This window comes from Sus scrofa, chromosome 7, assembly GCF_054392235.1.
Source record: "Sus scrofa isolate SSC_HxYL_T2T_F1_AM1 chromosome 7, Sscrofa_HxYL_maternal_Yorkshire_Landrace_v2.0, whole genome shotgun sequence".
NCBI lineage: Eukaryota > Metazoa > Chordata > Mammalia > Artiodactyla > Suidae > Sus > Sus scrofa.
In genome coordinates this window covers 79,752,675-79,774,680 of record NC_139389.1, presented here as the reverse complement: position 1 = coordinate 79,774,680, position 22,006 = coordinate 79,752,675, and the positions used below count along the sequence as shown (strand labels likewise).

General features: G+C 32.8%; 1 protein-coding gene and 1 long non-coding RNA gene across 10 annotated transcripts in view; one reads left to right on the top strand and one right to left on the bottom strand.

Annotated features, from left to right (window-relative positions):
- LOC102165728 (uncharacterized) overlaps positions 1–22,006 on the bottom strand; it is a 582,163-nt gene that overhangs the window by 32,349 nt on the left and 527,808 nt on the right. For 2 of the 6 annotated variants that reach the window (XR_014810750.1, XR_014810752.1), the window contains 2 exons: positions 5,306–5,353; positions 4,549–4,652 (listed from right to left, as the gene is read on the bottom strand). This is a non-coding gene — a long non-coding RNA (uncharacterized LOC102165728). Of the gene's footprint in view, positions 1–4,548; positions 4,653–5,305; positions 5,354–22,006 lie in introns of those variants that run through there. The other 4 variants (XR_014810753.1, XR_014810751.1, XR_002345876.2 and 1 more) reach the window with 3 other exon arrangements.
- Positions 1–22,006, top strand: part of LOC106504458 (uncharacterized) — a 1,793,907-nt gene that overhangs the window by 1,577,923 nt on the left and 193,978 nt on the right. For 2 of the 4 annotated variants that reach the window (XR_014810741.1, XM_084969049.1), the window contains one exon: positions 9,054–10,026. The exons of 1 other annotated variant lie outside the window; for it this stretch is intronic. The gene's annotated coding sequence lies outside the window, so the exon portion shown is untranslated. Of the gene's footprint in view, positions 1–5,325; positions 5,405–9,053; positions 10,027–22,006 lie in introns of those variants that run through there. One more of the 4 variants, XR_014810742.1, reaches the window with a different exon arrangement.

Here is a 22,006-nt window from a genome sequence, read left to right as displayed (position 1 = left end):
AAACTTGAGTTCGCCTCACTCACTCCCCTCTTCTCCCTCTCCTATAGTAACCATAAGTCTGTTTTGTATGTCTGTGATTCTGTTTCTCTTTTGGAAATAGGTTCATTTGTGCCATATTTCAGATTCTACATCTCTTATGGTATTTGTCTTTTTCTTTCTCACTGATTTCACTTAGTAGGATAATCTCTAATTGCATCCATGTTGCTGTAAATGACATTTTTTCATTCTTATTTATGGCTGAGTAGTATTCCAATGTATATATGTACTACATCTTCCTAATCTATTCATCTGTTGATTTAGGCATATTTCCATGCTTTGGCTATTGTGAATAGTGCTTCTATGAATATAGGAGTGCATGTATCCTTTTAAGTTATAGATTTGTCTGGCTATATGCCCAGAAGTGGGATTGCTGGATCAAATGGTTGTTCTATACTTAGTTTTCTAAGGAACCTCCATAGGTTTTCCATAGTGGTTGTACAAATGTACATTCCAACCAACAGTGTAGGAGAGTTCCCTTTTCTCCACACCCTCTCCAGCATTTTTTAACTGTAGACTTATTAATCATGTCCATTCTGACCTCTGTGAGCTGGTATCACATTGTAGTTTTGATTTGGATTTCTCTAATAATTAGTGATTTTGTGCATTTTTTCATGTGACTATTGGCAATCTGTATGTCTTCTTTGGAGAAATGTTTATTTAGGCCTTTTGCCCATTTTTCAATTGGGTTGTTTATTCCTTTGTTTTAGAGTTCTATGAGTTATTTTTATATTTTGGAGATTAATCCCTTGTCAGTTGCATCTTTGCAACTATTTTCTATAATTCTATAAGCTGTCTTTTTGTTTTGTGTATGCTTGCCTTTGCTGTGCTAAAGCTTACAATTTTAGGTCCCATTTGTTTATTTTTGTTTTTATTTCTATTGTTTTGGAAGACTGATCTAAGAAAATATTTGTACAGTTTAAGATATTTTCCCTATGTTCTCTTCTATGAGTTTTATGATGTCATGTCTCAGGTTTAAGTCTTTGAGCCATTTTGAGTTTATTTTTGTGCATGTTGTGGGGGTATGTTCTAATTTCATTGATTTACATGCCACTGTTCAGTTTTCTCAAAACCGCTTGCTGGAGAGAATGTCTTTTTCGCATTTTATATTCTTGCCTCCTTTGTTGAAGATTAATTATGATAGGTGTCTGGGTTTGTTTCTGGACTATTCTGTTCCATTGATCCATATGTCTGTTTTCATACCAGTATCATACAGTTTTGATTACTGTAGCTTTGTAGTATTGTCTGAAGTCTTTGAAGTCTGGGAGGTTTATGCCTCCTGCTTTTCTTTTTTTCTTTAGGATTGCTTTGACAGTTCTGGGTCTTTTATGGTTCCATATAAATTTTTGGATTATTTGTTCTAGTTCTGTGAAAGATGACATGAGTAATTTGATAGGGATTACATTAAATATGTAGATTGCTTTGGGAAATATGGCCATTTTACCAATATTCTTCCAATTCAAGAACATGAGATATTTTTCCATTTCTTTGAATCCACTTTAATGTCCTTTATTAATGTTGTATAGATCCCAGCATATAAGTCATTTACCTCCTTGGTCAGGTATATTCCTAGGTATTTTATTTTTTGGTGTGATTTTAAAATATATTGTTTTTTATATTCCTTTTCTAATATTTCATTATTAGTATACAGAAATGCAACTGATTTATGAATGATAATCTTGTATCCTGCTACTTTGCTGAATTTGTTGATCACATTGAGTAATTTTTTTGTGGAGTCTTTAGGGTTTTCTATACATAGTTTGGGGTCATCAGCATACAGTGACAGTTTTACATTTTACATCTTTTCTTCCAATTTAGACACCTTTTATTTCCTTCTTTTTGTCTGATTTCTGTGGCTAGGATTTCCAATACTATATTGAATAAGAGTGGTGCAAGTGGGCATCATTGTGTTGTTCCAGATTTTATTGGGAACGATTTCAGCTTTTCTCCACTGAGTATTGAATTGGCTGTGGGTTTATCATAAATGGATTTTATGATGTTGAAGTATCTTCCATCTATATTCACTTTGGTGAGAGTTTTTATCATGAATGGATGTTAAATTTTTCAAATTCTTTTTGTGCATCTATTGAAATGACTTTTTTTAACTTTTCTTTTGCTAATGTGGTGTGTTACACTGATTCATTTGCTTATGTTGAATCATCCTTGTGAACTTGGGATGAATCTCTCTTCATCATGGTGTATGGTCTTTTTGTCTGTGTGTTGGATTTGGTTGGCTAAAATTTTGTTGAGAATTTCTGCATCTATATTCATCAAAGACATTGATCTATATTTTTTCTTATTGGTAGTATATTTGGTTTTGGTTTTAGTCTGATGGTGACTTGTTAGCCTGTCTTTGGGAGTGTTGCTACTTCTTCAATCTTTTGGAAGATTTTAAGAAGTATTAGTATAAGTTCTTCTTTGTATGTTTTGTAGAATTCATCTGTGAAGCCATCTAGCCCTGGACTTTTTTAGGGAGATTTGTAGTAGTATATATGTCCCTTTAATACTACAAAAAGAACTACCCTATGATCCATCAATCCCATTGCTGGACATATATCTGGGGAAAATCAGAATTTGAAAAGATACACGCAGCCAGTGTTCTTTGCACCACTATTTACAATAGCCAAGATATGGAAGAAACCCTAAATGTCCATCAACAGAGGAATGGGTAAAGAAGATGTGGTACATATATAAAATGGAATACTATTCAGCAATAAAAAGAACAAAATAATTTGCAGCAACATTTATCAACCTGGAGATTATCATACTAAGTGATGTAGGATGCAAAAAGACAAAAATCATAAAGATATCACTTATGTGTGAAATATAAAAAAAGGATACAAATGATCTTATTTACAAAGATAAACTGACTCACAGACTTCAAAAAGAAGCTTATTGTTACCAAAGGGGAAAGGTGATAGGGAGCGATAAACTAGGAGTTTTGTATTTCCATATATACACTACCATATATAAAACAGATAATAAAAAAGAACTTACTGTATAACATAAGCAACACTACTCATACTCTGTAATAAACTATATGGGAAAATCTGAAAAAGAATGGTTATATGTATATGTATAACTGAATCACTTTGCTATATACTGAAACTAACAAAACATTTAAATAATCTACATTTCAATTAAAAAGTAAAAAATGAAATCCAATGGTTTAATAAATTTATTTCAATACCAAAAAAGTGTTAGTTACTTCACTAGATATTTAGTTATCTTTTAATCATTCAAATATTATTGGAGAATTTTTTGTTTTTTCATTTTACAATTCAAATACATGAAGATTTCATCTTGACATTACTGGTTACCCTGAAACAAATTTAATGAGAGAATGTAGACTAATTATACCTGTAGTCTAAGGCTATAATGACAAGAACTTTGTAATATCCAGTAGCAGTAATTTAGATTTCCAAATTGAGTATCTCAACATCAGGTTAAAAAAATTACAGCAAATCACAGTGAAACACCTCTTGATATCCACTATGTTGGCTATAATAAAAAATAGATTTAAAAATGCCGCCAAATATGTGGAGAAACTGGAACCATCATACACTGCTGATGGCAATGTAAAATAATAGAGGTAGTTTTTAAAACAGTCTGGCAGTTACAATGAGGTACCACCTCACACCAGTCACAATGGTCACCATTATTAAGTCCCTGAATAACAAATGTTGGAGAAGGTGTAGAGAAAATCTCTTACACTACTGATGGGAAAGTAAATTGGTACAACCACTATAAGGTTCCTCAGAAAACTAAATATAGAACTGCCAGATGATCCAGGAATCCCACTCCTAGGCATATATATGGACAAAAATATAATCTGAAAAGACACATGCAGCCCTGGTTTATAGCAACAGTATTCACTATAGCCAAGACATGGAAACAACCTAAATGACCAGCAACAGATGAATGGATTAAGAAGATGTGTATATATACAATGGAACACTAGTCAACCATAAAGAAGAATGAAATAATGTCATTTGCAACAACATGGATGCAACTAGAAATTAGTGAAATCAGAAAGAGAAATACTACATGATATCACTTATATATGGAGTCTAAAATATATACAAATGCACCTATCTATGAAACCAAAACAGACTATTAGAGAACAGACCTGTGGTTACCAAGGGAGAGAGGCTGGGAAGAAGACTGAGTATTGAGTAGGAGTTTGGAGTTAGCAGATATGAGCTATTTATATAGGATGGATAAACAACAGGGTCCTACTCTATTGCACAGGGAACTATATACAATATTCTATGATAAACCATAATGGAAAATAATATTTTAAAAGGGTATATATATTTATAACTAAATCACTTTGCTGTGAAGCAAAAATTAACATGACACTGTAATTCAACTATATTTCAATAAAAAATTAATGTGTTAAACTGCATGGTATATGAACCTTATCTCAATAAAAATGTTGCATATAAATAAAATTTTAGAAATTCAGACCCGTAATTTTTGGATATGAACTACAGGATGGTTATATGACTTTACCTAGATCTTCTGTGGAAAGCCGATCTTCAATTTTTCATCTTTTTTTTTGTTGTTATTATGAAAACAGTATCTCTTCCTCTTAGCTGTAGAATAGGAAAAAGCTTGTAGAAAGGAAAAAAAGGTAAAAACTTGGGGAATAAAAATTAAACTTAGTTACAATCACCACTTCTCATGTGTAATATTATTATATACTTGCGTACCCATTCACATATTTGCACACAATAGGGGAAAAAAAGCCAAAATTTGAGTACAAAACTGAATATGTGAAAACAACCACATTTCAAATAAATAATATAAGTATACTAAAGTAAATAAAAAATAAATACAATTCAAATAACTATAAAAAAATCTGGACAATAGACCCTCTGGATAACGTTAAAAAGCACTTTAAACAAATAGTGACTCTCATTCATAGGCTTTTTTCTCACTCTCCCTCTCTTTTTTTTTTTCCCCCAGTAGTATGGAAGAGCAGTTCAGAAAGCATTTTTAATATACTTGAGAAATGAGCAAATAAAATATTTCATGTGTAATGAGTACCAGTTTTCTACTGTTGGGGAAAATAATACAAAGGTGGAACTTAATAGAAGTTGAAAGAATGCAGCTGTGTTGAACTGGTATTGAAGATTTCAGCATGAGTCTCAGATAAATATGGAATATATGTATATACTCTATACTCTGAGGGTATAGAAACAGTGATATCCAGTAGCAATGAGTACATAAAGTGTACATATATATGAATTTTCTTGATACTCACTTCCATTAAAATGTTCACAGCTTCCTGGAGCAATGACTGACACCAGAACTTGGAAGAGAGAGAATAAGATAAGCCTGAAATGCTTTTCTGTACTACTAGGTAAAGAAACAAATATTAAGTATATTTTAATAGGACACTGGAGGTGGTTTATACAGGTTATCACTGGCCAAATATGAGATAGCTGTAGCCACAAAATTATAAATGATAATAATATACTCTACCTTACATAATAAAATTAGAATCTATGAGTCTATAGAAATATTAATTAATAAGTCAATAATGGTAAATGGAAAGCTCCTCCTAACAGTAGAAAATCAACTAAGAAATGTAGAAAGAGTAATATTATTTTCAAACATCATCATAATTTATGTAAGAATCATCCACAGATGCAATAATTAGTGGAAAGGTATTGCATAATGACAGGATATTATATCGTCCCAAAAATGTCTGTTAATGACAGAGTAAAGAAGAAATTTGGCAGATATAACCAAATGACAAATTTGATTTTAGTGACAATGAGGTTAATTGATAGCAAGTGATTTCTGATAAGATACACTAAAAAGAACTCAGCGTCATTTCTGTGGTACACTTGCCAAAAGGGCATAAACTAGAGCTAATCATGAGGAAACATTCGGCAGACCTAAATTGAGAGCAGCTGCACAAAATATTTGACGTGTATTCCTGGTATTATTATTATTATTATTATTATTATTATTATTGCCACATCCACAGCATGGGAAAATTTCTGGGACAGCCAGGGAACAAACCTATGCCACAGCAGTGACAATGCTGAATCCTTAATCACTAGGCCTCCAGGGAACACCCTATTGTTTAAACAGGTCCATGTCAAGATATTCAAAGAAGATTCAGAATAGAGGAGACAAAAGACACATGACTGGAATCTAACACCTTTTCTGTATTTTGTTGTAAAGGGCATGATTGGTACAACTGACAAACTGTCAATGCAGTCTTTGAATAATAGTACAGTACTGATGTTAAATTTCTGATTTTGATAATATTATCATGATTATGTAGGACATTTGCTCAGTTTTAGGAGTGATACAATGAAGTACTTAGGAATAAAAGGATGTCATGTATTCAACTTATTCTGGTTCACACAAAAAAAATCAATGGATGATTGAATTAAAAAGATGTGGTATATATACACAATGGAATACTGCTCATCCATAAAAAATAACACGATAATGCCATTTGCAGCAGCATGGATGGAACTAGAGATTCTCATCCTGAGTGAAGCAAGTCAGAAAGAGAAAGACAAATACCATATGATATCACATATCTGGAATATAATATAGGGCACAAATAAACATTTCCACAGAAAAGAAAATCATGGACTTAGAGAATAGACTTGTGGTTGCTGAAGGGGAGGGAGAGGGAGTGGGATGGACTGGGAGCTTGGGGTTAATAGATGCAGATTATTGCCTTTGGAATGGATTAGCAATGGGATCCTGCTGTGTAGCACTGGGAACTATGTCTAGTCACTTATGATGGGGCATGATGTGAGAAAAAAGAACATATACATGTATGTGTAACTGGGTCAGCATGCTGTACAGTTGAAAATTGACAGAACATTGCAAACCAGCTATTATGGAAAAAAAACATTATACTAAGTAACAAAATTAATTAAAAATTTAAAAAAAAGAGAAGGGAGTCTAATTTTCAATTGGAAGTAATTTACATTTCTGCAAGGTAGACAGTAGCCCACCCCACAAAAAAATTATGTTATACAAACATATGCTTGAAAAGTTAAAAAGCCTAAAGCAGATGACATAATGAAAAGTGAAAACTGAGTACTCCGTACTATTAATGAGATTTTCTGTAAAATTATGTAAAAATTAAAAATTAAAAAAAATTCTCCTATAGTCTTGTATTGAAATAATTTTATAATAGTAAAAAATTGATAGATATCACTTAGTAAGAAGATTGAAAAGTATGTATTTTATATATGCGGTAACAGGTGGAATTTTTCGGACGTAGTTAAGATGGGAAATTTGTTGAATGACAAATATTACACTCAAGAAAAAACTCTTTTTAAGACCCGGCCATTAAGTGATCAGCTACAAAGTCTTTGTCAAACATAAACTGCAGATATTTTAGTGAGGAAAGTGAAAATCAAAGTACTTTAACCTAAACTTAAAATCAAATTTCAATTTGAAGAGAACTTATATAGAAAATATAAGAAGAAAACTTAAATGGAATTATTTTAGCTTTTTCTGTAATTTCAAACAAATATTTCCTAAATCAGTAGAAATGTGTGATAAATGCTGGTGTATTTTAGCACATTAACAGAACCTATTAAGATTTAGTAACTTTTGGAGTTCCCGTTGTGGTGCAGTGGTTAATGAATCCACTAGGAACCATGAGGTTGCAGGTTCAATCCCTGGCCTTGCTCAGTGGGTTAAGGATCCGGCATTGCTGTGAGCTGTGGTGTATGTCGCAGACTCAGCTCAGCCACTGCGTTGCTGTGGCTCTGGCAGAGGTCGGCGTCTACAGCTCCAATTAGACCCCTGGCCTTGGAACCTCCATATGCTGAGGGAAGCAGCCCTAGAAAAGGCAAAAAGACAAAAAAAAAAAATAGTAACTTTTCTCAACAGGTACCCACCAATTATTATATTCTTCTTTTAAACAATTATTCCTGAATTGGCATCCCCTGTCTATAATACAAAACTTGAAAATAAATATGGATATATGTGCTTATGATATCCCACATGTTACCAAAAGGGCATAGGTAGGAAAAAATTTTTAAAAACTCATCAAAATTAAGTTGTGACAAATACCTTGATAGGTATATAGATATTACATATCATATTGACTATTAAATAAAACATATAGAAGTATTTATGTCACTATTTAGCCAACAATGTAGCTATCTAATTTCTTAATGATTCTGTATTTTTTGAATACTGAAAGTGAGTTATGTACATTCAATTTGAAAGTTATGAACAATCTTTTCTTTAAGCATAAGAATCTTTTTTTACAATATGACTTTATAAAATTCCCTAGACTAAAGCAGTAACAAGTATAGGCAAATATGAATATAACTAGAAGTACTGCTGTTTAACTTACTGAAGATGTGTTTATGAACATAAAGACAAAGTTGTATAAAATCATTGATTCATAAATTCTTTACTTTCATAGCTAAAAACAATCTAGATACCAACTGCATACAATTAACCTATTTTTGACAAAGACAAAACTGTTAATCCTATTTTTGTGTTAGGATACACCATAAAATTTACGTATAATTGCTTTAAAATTAGGAAGCCTGACCACAGACCAAGTTATTGCATTATATATCTTTTTACCTTACATATGAGATGGTGATATATTGCAAAGTTATTTTACCTAAGGTATTAATTGGGAACTTATTTACATTAAACTTACAACATGGTGGTTAAAGTAATTATTAACTACTACAAACAGTTCAAAGTTGTGCTTCAGGAAGATTCACAAACTGTAGTGTGCTATATTAAATACAGATTAAATGCTTTTAGTCAGTAATTCTAAATATCTCTTGATGCAGTAGAGATCAAGAACTACTGACTAAAAGCATTCAGAACTTTCTGAGTGACATTGCAACTTATATAAATGCTTTATTTTTGTGCAAAATATTTTTACATAATGTGGTTAAATTTAATATTTATCAACAGTGAGACTGAGCTTTGAAAAATCTCATTTTCCCAGCTAAAAGTTGATTCATTTTTCCAATTTTGACATTGTTTTCCAGAAATAAAAACTGTATTTCAAGATGGTGGGGTAGAAGGACTGAAGCACACCTTCTCTCATAAAAGCAACAAAATTACAACCAACTGCTGAATACGCTTCAACTAATAGACTAGAAACTATCAAAAAAGATATCCTACTCCAGAAGATAAAGAGGAGGCCACATGGTAGGAGGGGTGATTACATGGTATAAGCAACCCCATAGGAGGGGTTGGAAGTAGGAGGGGTGATTACATAGTATAAGCAACCACATACCCAGTGGGTGGGTGGCCCACAGACTGGAAAGTATATCTCAGAGGCTCTCCCATGGGAATGAGAGTTCTGAGCCCCAAGTCAGGTTCCCCTGCCTGTGGAGCTGGCATTGGGAGGAGGAGCCCCTGAAGCATTTGGCATTAAGGACAGGGTGGGACTTGTGCACAGGAGCTCCACCAAACTAGAGGAAACAGACTCCACTCTTGAAAGGCTCACCTAGGCTTTCATGTGCACTGGGTCCAGGGCAAAGCAGAGACACCATAGGAAACTGAGTGAGACCTGACTGCAATTCTTGGAGGATCTCCTGGGAAAACAGGGGGTGACTGTGGCTCATTGAAGGGGAAGGGCATTGGAAGCAAAGGTCTTGGTAGTAATCATGAGCCATTTTGGAAAAATCTGGCCCTACCCATCAGGGATGAGAAGCTCCAGGACAAACAATGAACTGGGTGGGAACACAGCACCACCTATCAGCCAAAAGTCTGCCTAAAGAGCCCCCCTACACACACACCCCAGGCACACAATTGCCTCTAATCATACCCAGAGACAAAGCCCTACCATCAGAAAGATAAGAATCAGCTCCACCTATCAGTGGCAGGCAACAGTCCCTCCAATCAGGAAGCCTGCAGCAAATCCCTGTAACCAACTTCAGCCACAAGGGAGGCAAACATCAGAAGTTAGACATGCTACAACCCTATTGTCTGCAGAAAAGGAGACCACACCAAAAATCTATGCAAAATGAAAAGGAAGAGAATTATGACTCATATAAGGAAAAAAGAAAAAAAAAAACAGGAAAATAGCTAAGTGATCTGGAGAGTACCAGCCCCCCATGAAAAAAAGACTTGAGACTGATCATAGTAAATATGATTCAAGATCTTGGAAATAAACTGGAGACAAATATTGATAAATTACAAGAAACACTGAGCAAAGAAATAGAAGATTTAAGGATTAAGCATGCAGGGATGCAAAATAAAATAAGTGAAATAAAAAATTCACTAGAAGGAACCAACAGCAGAGTACAGGAGGCAAAAGAATGAATAAGCTAGGTGGAAGATGGACGAGTGGAAATCACTGATGTGGAACAGAAAAGAGAAAGAAGAAATGAAGACGGTCTAAGAGAACTCTGAGACAATATTAAATGCATCAGTTAAGTCCATCTGGTGCTGGACTTTTTTGCAGGGAGGTGGGTTTTTTTTAATTTTTTGTCTTTTTAGGGCCACATCCTTGGCATGTGGAGGTTCCCAGGCTAGTGGTCAAATTGGAGCTGTAACCACCAGCCTGCAACACAACAACACAGGATCTGAGCCATGTCTGCGACCTTTACCACAGCTCACAGCAACACTGGATCCTTAACCTACTGAACGAGGCCAGGGACTGAACCTGCATCCTCATGGATGCTAGTCAGATTCCTTTCCACTAAGCCAAGATGGAAACTCTGGGAAGTGGTTTTTAATTACTGATTATATCTCTACTAGTAATTTGTCTGTTCTGATTTTCTTTCTTCAAGATTCAGTCTTGATAGGTTGCATGTTTCTAGGAATTGTCTCATTTCTTCTAGGTTGTTCATAATAGTCTCTTAAACTCCTTTGTCCTTCTGTGATATAAGTTGTGATAGTTCTTTCATTTCTGATTTATTTGAATTTCTCTTTTCTTCATTGTGAGTCAAGTTAAAGGTTTGTAAGTTTATCTTTTCAAAGAACTTGCACTTAATTTCACTTTTTGATTCTGTTTTATTTTTTCAGCTTCCTATATTTCCACAATGATCTTTGTTATATCCTTCCTTTTACTAATTTTGGCCTTTGTTGACTCTTCTAGTTTAAGAAGGAAAAATAATACTTTTTATTTGAGATTTTTCTTGTTTTGTGACATAGGCATTTATTGCTACAAACTTCCCAGTTAGAACTGCTTTTCCTGCATCCTCTAAATTTTTGGGTATTATATTTCTATTTTCATTTGTGTCAAGGTATTTTTGGTTCACTTTGGATTTCTTCTTTGATCTTTGGTTATTCAATAGTATGTTATTTATAATCTCCATAGTAATAGCAGAGAATTTTAACACCCCACTTACATCAATAGATACATCACCCCAGCAGAAAATGAATAAGGAAAAGTGTCTTAAACTACATGGTAAATCAGAAAGACTTAATCAATATTTAAAGAAAATATTTCATCAAAAACAACAGAATACACATTCTTCTCAAGCACACATTCTAGAGAAAAGATTATGCTTTAGGCCATAAAATAAGTGTTCTAATTTAAGAAAACTGAAATCATATTAAACATCATTTCTGACCACAGCAAAAAAAGTTGTGTTTCTATATATAACAAGGTACTATCAACAACAACAATAAAATACTAGTAAATTCAAGGTGAAAGATCAGTACACTAAAAACTATAAAACACCAATGAGGAGTTCCCATTGTGGCTCAGTGTATTAAGAACCCAACATAATGTCCATGAGGATGTGGGTTCGATTCCTGGACTCACTCAGCAGGTTAAGGATCAACCAGTGCCACAGGCTGTGATACAGGTTGCAGGTATGGCTTGGATCCACATTGCTGTGGCTGTGGTATAGGCTGGTAACTGCAGCTCCAATTTGGCCAACAGCCTGGAACTTTGATATGCCACAGGCACAACCGTAAAAGGAAAATATTTTAAAAAATAAAAAATGAAGAAATAAAAATTAGTGAAAAGATTAATTTTTTCATTATTTATGCTCATAGTTTGGAAAGATTAATATTGTTTAAATGCTCACACAATCCAAAGCAAAAATAAAAAAGAAAAATAAATATTAATATTCTAAAAAAATACTACAAAATTTAATCCATAAGTATTTTAAGTACAAGTATATCATGATAATAATGATTTACCCTATGAATATACAGCACATTTATAAACATCTAGGTATAAATGTATTACACTCTTTGAAAAGAAAAATAGTGTAAGGCTGATTAAAATACTTTTTAAATTAATGAGCACTTGATTAAAATAATATTATTTGTACACTAGCAATATAGGATCACTTTAACATTACAAGAACTATATGAAAGCCACCAACATTAGTGAGATCTTAAATAAACTTATACTTCAAAAATTACAAGATTGTTAACATGGAATATTACTCAATAAACGATGTTCATCTTTTAAAACGTATTTTTTTTTGCAAAATCACAATATATTTCTGTTAAAACAAGCACTGCATCAGAAGATAAAAATGCAAATGTCATGAGAAACTGCTAAGAAAATGTGACAAATTTCAATAAGAGGCTGTTTATTATTATAATAGAAGCCCTCAAGAAGAATTATTTTATTCTTTTCTACTTTGTGGGATTACCCAGTAAAAAAGGTTTGAGGAAGATGGAAATAAACATGCTTAATTCTTAGAACAAATTATTATTCAAACATTAAAATACAATTTAAAATGATAATATACTATAACATAAGCCCTTTCCTTATTTATCATTTAGTCTGAATCTGTTGTATATTGAATGACATCTTCGTAGTTCTACATGTATTATGACTTTTGGTCCTAATAACAATACTATTATATCAGTTTTATTTTATTTTAGATCCTAGGGGAAAAACAAGTTAGGTAATTTGGCCAAGTTCTTTCAACTAATGGCCAAGCCAGGTAATGAACAGGTGATGATTTCCAAAAATTATTACCTTGAATTGTTTCCTTTGGGTTTTAAAAGTTTTGTCTTAATTGTGAAGAAAGGGGAAATCTTTCTTAAACTGTTTCCTTCTATATATAAAGGACTCTAAAAAGAAAAGATTTAAATCCTTCCAGGCTATCAAGAACTCATTTCGTTGGCTGATAAATAGCAGAGCTTCAAAGGCTTTTAAAATAGAACCACAGAGAATTTGAGCTAGCAAAGACATGTGAGGTCATAGAGCTGAACTTCTACAGTGCTACAGAGTCCAGTAGAGCAATATACCAAGCATAATGGCATCCATTCTCTGCTTGGATGTTTCCAATAACATGTTGCTCATGATTATCTAAAAATACAGTCCATTCCAAAGTAGGGCAGTTATAATTATTAAGAAGTTACTCTGTGTCTTTTTCAAGGTAAGTTTTGTCTGGATATATGCCCAAGAGTGGGATTTCTAGGTCATATTGTAGTTCTGTATTTAGTTTTCTGAGGTACCTCTATACTGTTTTTCATGGTGGTTTTACCAATTTACATTCCCACCAACAGTCTAAGAAGGTAACCTTTTCTCCACACACTCTCCAGCATTTTTTATTGGTTGACTTGTTAATGATGGCCATTCTATGAAGTGGTACCACTTAGTAGTTTTGATTTGCATTTCTATAATAATCAGTGATGGTGAGCATTTTTTCATGTGCTTGTTGGCCAACTGTTTTACATCTTTGGAGAAATGTCTATTCAGAAATGTTTATATTTGACATTTGGTTGTTTTCTGTTGAGTTGTATAAGTTGTTTGTATATTTTGTATATGTTAGTCCTTGTCAATTGCATCATTTGGAAATATTTTCTCCCATTTGTAGGTCATCTTTTTTTTTTTACGGCTGACTTTTCTGTGCAAAAGCTTGTCAGTTTGATTAGATCCCATTGGTTTATTTTTACTTTTATTTCTGTTTCTTTGGGAGACTAACCTGAGAAAACATTTGTAAGGTTAATGTCAGAGAATGTTTTGCCTATGTTCTCTTCTAGGAGTTCAATGGTGTCTTGTCTTACATTTAAGTCATTAAGCTATTTTGAGTGTATTTTTGTGCTTGGCGTGAGGGTGTGTTCCAGTTTCACTGATTTACATGTAGCGGTCCAGTTTTCCCAGCATCACTAGCTGAAAAGACTGTCTTTTCCCCATTTTCTATACTTGCCTCCTTTGTTGAAGATTAACTGACCATAGGTGTCTAGGTTTATTTCTGGGTTCTCCATTCTCTTCCATTGGTCTGTATATCTGTTCTGGTACCAGTAACACACTGTCTTAATTACCGTAGCTTTGTAATATTGCCTGAAGTCTGGGAGAGTTATGCCTCCTGCTTGGTTTTTGTTCCTCGAGATTACTTTGGCATTTCTATATCTTTAATTGTCCCAGATAAATTTTTGGATTATTTGTTCTAGTTCTGTGAAAAATATCACAGGTAATTTGATAGGGATTGCACTGAATCTGTAGATTGCTTGGGTAGTATGTCCATTTTTATGATATTAATTTTTCCAGCCCAGGAGCGTGGAATATCTTTCCATTTCTTTAAATCTTCTTTAATTTTCTTGATTAATGTTTATTTTAATGTTTGAATAATAATTTGTTCTAAGAATTAAGCATGTTTATTTCCATCTTCCTCAAACCTTTTTTACTGGGTAATCCCACAAAGTAGAAAAGAATAAAATAATTCTTCTTGAGGGCTTCTATTATAATAATAAACAGCCTCTTATTGAAATTTGTCACATTTTCTTAGCAGTTTCTCATGGCATTTGCATTTTTATCTTCTGATGCAGTGCTTGTTTTAACAGAATTTGTTCTATGTAATCACTATATTTTATTGCCAATGCAGCCAAATACACAAGTAGTTTCTAGGAGCTAGAACTGTGACAGTGCCATCCACAAGAACCTCTAAGGAATTTTTGGCATAACTGATGCAGCTAGATTATATTCAAACAGCTGATAATGGGTTAATGCGTATCCATCCTAGTGTGAATAAGCAGGATAGCTACAAATTACATTACTAGACACTCTGGTAGCAATTAGCTGACATCTTGTAATTCAGAGGGTTAGGTTTAGGTTGCAGAGTTCTTTGGATACACAATTCTCGTTGTCTCTGGACATTAATAAGATTTAGATCCCTCCAGAGGTCTATGATCCCAGATATTATTCTTCTGCTGAGGGTCATCATGAACAGAGAGCAATCCTACTAAGTCTTGCTCTTTCAGTGAGTGCTCACACAAAGCCCAGAAAACAGAGACTGACACACTTCTGTAGTTCCAATTGCCTCCTCACTTTTCTCAGCTTTCTGGTCTCACCACTTAGAAATAAAGCAAATAATAATTAAAGCAAAATTACTGTAAAGATTATTTACATTTAAGTTTGAAATATTCAAGCTACACAAATCTCCTATTTAACTATAAACTGAAATTAGGTAAGCACAGCCTTCCTTTTCCAAGGAGTCACTAAAAAACCCACTACTTTCATGAGAAAATATGATAGTATACAGAAGGCAAACTTTGAGTCCAAAACTTTCAAAAATATAATTATTACAAAAACCAAATATTTATAAAATGCACTATGTGTTTTCTTAAAGTATTTTCAATTCAAAATCAAAGGATGAGTTCATGTGTTTAAATCTCAATTAAATGATCAAACTTAATAGGACAAATTATATATTCCAACAAGAAGCCAGAGAATATCATCTAAATATTGATATTTCAAGAAACTGGAGACAAATTAATCCAGAATGAGAGACTGAACAATCAGCTAAGGAGAAAAAATAACATACTTAAAAATTAGTATTGGTACTATGGGTAAAATGGAAAGACCCCACTACTAGATTTTAAAGTGCCGACTCAAGTCAGAGTAGATGCTGAAATCTAGGTTGTACTTCAAACCTGTATACCTTAGGAAGAGAGCCTAACCATCCCAGATGGTATCTGAGCAGAGCATCTTTTTCTAACACTAATGAAGTGTTTTTCTGCTATTTCCTAACATAATGTCAGAAATCAAAACCTAAAGTTCAGGGAGTGGGAAACTGAATAATAAAATAAAGCAGGGAGTGGGATGCAAATATTTGATCTGTTGGACTTTGTTGCACCTGAATCTATAACAACGATTCTAAGCACACTATTTTGGATAGATTCTATATTTTACTTCCATACTACTTACATTTTTCACATATTATAAATGACATTCTTGTAAACATTCAACCTGCCCATGGATGTTGCTTGATAAGGACAGTTAAAGAGGGAATACACATTATTTAGTTTAGGCCTCTATGGTAATCTAGAAGAAAAAATACTATATAAGTATCCTCTATGCCTTCCCTAGTAAAGACTATAAAATATATGGATGGACAATCAGTAGAAAATTGCCTTATTTTCACTTTACCTTTGCAAGATTCAGACTCTAAGAAAATCCACATCAATTCCAAATTCCATGCAATCACAGACCCTTTTCTAATAAAGGTAGCAGGCTGATTGAGGAGTTTAAAAGGAAGGCCTAAGTGGTGAGATCCTAACAAATGTCCATTTTTGAAAATACAAAAGAAGTGAAAAAGAAAACTTTCCTAAAATGAACATTTTCAATAAGATTCAAAGTGAAACTGCATGCACATAAAAAGAGAAGTTATGGGGGAAAACTGAGAAAATAGGATCACATAAGAAAACCATGATTGTTGAAGAAATTAACTCAATGGAGTTTTACCAACAACACTTAATGGAAGCAGTGAAGATGAAATCATAAACTATTTCAGAACATAGAAAAGAAAGATTTAAAAAAGCATGAGCATGAAAATTTCATGTGCTAGCCATTTCTGAAAGAGAAAAAAATCTCAAAATGATTATATTATGTATATATATACACATAAAATACACACACATATATATATAAACTTAATATTTTAAAAATAAAAAGTATTATGGAAAATATAGAAGTGATGAGTAAAATAATATAAACAAATTTTTACTAATAAGAAAAATAATGTTCTCAACTAAATTATCAAAAAATTTTTGATATTATAGTGAAAATTATGTGACACAATGTGTCTAATGTATTTATTCAAACTCCTGGTATATAATAGGTCTTCACCAAATGATAAATTACTGTAGCATAATTATTATTATTATTATTAGGAAGAATGTCAACCACTACCTCAAGCCATATACAAGGAGAAAATATTTACAGCATATGTATCTGACAAAAGATTTATATTCAAAATATATGGATTATGCCCACAAGTAAATTAATAAAAGCAGATAACTCATTAAAAATAGTTTATAAGACTTCAAACAGTTCACAAGTAAAAATGTATGAATGGGGGAGTTCCCATCATGGCACAGTGGTTAACGAATCCGACTAGGAACCCTGAGGTTGCAGGTTCGATCCCTGCCCTTGTTCAGTGGGTTAAGGATCCGGTGTGGCCATGAGCTGTGGTGTAGGTCACAGACACTGCTCGGATCCCGCGTTGCTGTGGCTCTGGCGTAGGCTGGCAGCTACAGCTCCGATTCGACCCCTAGCCTGGGAACGTCCATATGCTGAGGGAGCAGCCCAAGAAACAGCAAAAAGACAAAAAAAAAAAAAAAAAAAGTATGAATGGCCAATAAGCACATTGAGAGATATTAAATACCATTAGCAATCAAAAAAATGCAAATTAGGACCACAAAGACTTAAAACAACATGCACTCAAGAATGAATAAATTGAAAGTACTGACAGAACAGTTTTTAGTGAGGATATAGATTAATCTCTTATATTATTGGTAGGAGGGTAAAACAGTACAATAAATCCATGTGACAAAATTCACCATCCGTTTGTGATAAAAAATCTCAAAAAGTGGGTATAGAGGGAATATATTCAACATTAATAAAGGCCATCTATTACAAGCCCATGGCTAATATCATACTCAGTGATGACAGCTAAAATCTTTTCCTCTTAAATCAGGAACAAGGTAAGATGCCATTCTCACCAATTTTATTCTGCATAATATTGGTAGTCCCAGACAGAGCAGTTAGGCAAGGAAAAGAAAGAAATAGCATCCAAATTGGAAAGAAAAAAAGTATATCTTTCCCTATTTGCAGTTGACATGATAATACATATTTTAAAAAATTTAAGAAATCAATCAAAAAAAGTTTGAATAAATGGATGCAATAAAGTTGCAGGATACAAAATCAATACACAAAAATATGTTGCATTGCTTTAATAATGAAGTATCAGAAAGAGTAAGAAAAATGCATTTAAAACAATTCATAAAATATTTCAAAATAAATTTAATAATGAAATAAAGACATAAATAAATGGAAAGTATTCCATGTTTATATATTAGAAAAATTAATACTATGAAGATGTCCAAACTACACAAAGCAATAGACAGATTTAATGCAATCTTTATCAAAATTCCAATTATATTTTACCAGAAATAGAAAAAACAATTCTAAATTTCTATAGAACCACAAAACCTCTGAATAGCCAAATCAATCTTGCAAGAGAAGAAGAAATCTGGAGGCATCATGCTCCCTGATTTTACACCACATTACAAAGCCATTTTAATTAAAAGCATATGATATTGGCATAAAAAAAACAGATGCATATATCAATGGTATAAAGATCTCAGATAAACCATGCATATATGGTTAATTAATTTATGACCCAGAAAAAGCCAAGAATATACAATGGGGACGATCAGTCTGTTAAATAAATAGTATTAGGAAAACTGAACAGCCGCATGCAAAAAATGAAACTGGACCTCTATCGTATACAATACACAAAAATTTACTCAAAATGGATTAAAGACTTGAATGTTAGACTTGAAGTCATAAAACTCCTAAAAGAAAACATAGGTGGTAAATTCCTTGACATTATTCTTGGTGATGAATTCTTGGATTCAAAAATAAAAGCAAAGACAATAAAAGAAAAATAAACAAGTGGTACTATAAACTAAAAACATTCTTCATAGAAAAGGAAATCTTCCACAAAATGAAAGGCAAATTATGGAAGCGAGAAAATATTTGTGAACCATATGTCTGATAAAGGATTGATATCTAAAATATATACAGAACTAATTCAACACAATATTTAAAAAATGAATATGATTTAATAATGGACAGAGGATCTGAATGGACATTTTTCAAGAGAAGAAATTCAGAGAGCCAAGAGATGCATAAAAAGGTAGTCAACATCACTAATCATCAAGAAACACAAAGCAAAACTATAATGAGATGTCACTTCATACTTGTTAGAGTGTCTACTATCAAAAAGATAAAAAATAACAAGATATGGCATAGATAAAGAGAAAGGGAGCTCTTGGTCACTGTTGGTGGGACTATAAAGAAGTTAAGCCAGTATTTAAAACAGTATGGGTTCCTTTAAATTTTTTGAATAAAATTACCATATCAACTACTAGCAATTCCACTTCTGGGTATTATTCAAAGAAAAGAAGGCACTGATTTGAAAAGATATAAATACCACTTTGTTCAAGGTGTTACAGAGAACAAATCTGACTCCATATTGAATCTGTTCCTTTTATTTTAAACTTTGTGTTCTTTTGCTTGTGCTTAGTCATGCTAGTTCTGCATCTTTTGTAAAAGAATGTTGCCTATAAGCTGAAATATACAGGGCAGCCTATTCTCAGGGCTTTGACCTTTAAAAGTCCATTCACATAGAGATAAAAAAGTTGCACAATAGAGAATAACATTTGTCTTGTTAGAGGTTTATAAGAACATCATAACCTGACCTATGTGGACCACAGCAAGAACAAAGGATTCCTGCAGCAAGAAGTCTGCAACAACTAACCATGCCCCTCCCTCATCTTGCGTTTAAAGTGCTTTGCTGAACTTCAAAGAGTTAAGGGATCTGGGGGCACAAGCCACCTGTCTCCTTGCACAGTCTTCTAATAAAGTTTGTTCCAAACACCAACGTTTCAGTTTGTTCCGCCCCACTTTGCATTGGACACATGAACTTGTGTTCAGTAACAATTGAAGCATTATTTAAAATTGACATTGTATGGAAAAAACCAAAGTGTACATTGATAAATGAATAAAGAAATTGTGCAACCAATTTCTTGTCAGTAAATATGAGATTTTTAATTTTAATTTTTAATTTTATTTTTTAAAATAATATATTACTTGGTATTAATTAAAAAGAGTGAGACAAATACATTACAGCACAGTGGAATATGTTTTAAAAGGTTAACAAAATAGTGACATGTATAAAGTACAGAAGATTAGCCATATCTTCTAGGTGTACTAACTAGAAAAAGCTTGCAAAGTGTAAAGTTTTTGAACTATATTGGTTATTGTTATTTTATTATGTGTTTCAACTTTTAAAACTCTCAATATCATTTAGAATACCATTCTTCACTTAAGAAATTTGAATTCTCATGGCAAACATTTCCTTGTTCTATAGAAGTTATTACATTGAATTTCTACATCTATGAAGTTAATGATTTGAATGACATTATCTTCAACACACACTTTCTATGATAATTAAATATTTAAGAATCTGTGACAAATTTACTCTGTGTTGAATCTTTTTTTTTTTTTTACTAATTACCTATTTTTTCTTTTGCTATTGGTCCATGTAGTGTTGCATTTATTTATTCTTTAAATTTATTTTTTTTCAGTCTCCTAGGGAATTTAATTATTATGATTTTTAATGTTTCCAGTATAGTTGGTTTACAGTATTCTGTCAGTTCTCTAGTGTACAGCAGAGTGACCCACACTTTGCAGAGTCACAGACACACACACATATATACACATTCCTTTTCTCACATTATCCACCATCATGTTCCATCAAAAGTGACTAGATACTATAGTTCCCTGTGCTATACAGCAGGAACTTATAGTGTAACCACTCCAAATGCAATACTTTGCATCTATTAACCCCAAGTTCCCAGTCCCTCCCACTCCCTCCCCTTTAGGAACCACAAGTCTGTTCTCCAAGTCCATGCATTTCTGTAGAAAGGTTCACTTTTTTTTTAGATTTGTACAACTAAATAACATTCTATTATGTGAATGAATAATATTTCAAAATATTCTACACAGATGATGGAATGTCATTGTTATAAAAAATAATGAAATTTTACCATTTGCAACATGGATGGGCCTTGAAGACCTCATGCTAAGAGAAATAAATCAGAGAAAGACAAATACTGAATTATATGCCTTAAATGTGGATCTGATTTAAAAAACAAGCTCATAGATACTGATAAGATACTGATACATAGATCAGTGGTTGCAAGAGGTGGGGGGTAAGGGTTCGGACAATTGGGTAAACTTTTTTTTTAGTTAAAATCATTTGCTTTTCTTAATTAAAAACTACATTTCACAAAAATGAACAAGGATTTGAGAACCAGTTGATTTAGGCCTGGAAGAGAGGGTAAGTATAAAATGAGCCTGGAATAATTTTTTGTATGTGAAAACTAGAAAATGCTCCAAAAATGATGTAGATGTACACAGAGGATATGAAAGTAACATTGAATGGAGCTTCCATTGCGTAAAATTGGGGAAATTTGATTAAATATTTACCCTAATGAATGATAACCCATTGTACAAGACAAGAATGCATGAATCCAACCTAACATAAAGAAATGCATGAAATACCACTTAAATGTGGGAGAAAAGAATACTCTTTCTTACTGTAGAATATTTTAGAATACTAAATACAGTAGTAGAAAAAGTGAAAGAGCCATCAAAAGATGATAAACCTAATACGTGAGTTAACTGAATAAAGAACAGTATATTTACTTAGTCTCAAAATAGCTACCCACAAATTATCTATTAGAGAAATGAAAAAATAAAATTGCAGATAAACCTGAAAATATTCACCTTAAGAATGTTACCAAAATTAATATCATTAATTTTCTGGGACAAATTAATATCATGTGTCTCCAAATGGAAACACCACCATCTCTGTGGTATTCTTGCCAAAATGCATATTGGCAAGAATTGGAATTGGAATATTTTATTCAACCTGAAATGAATGAAAAAGAAACAGCAGATAAACCAAACTGAGGGACAATGTACAAAGTAATTGGCCTGTAC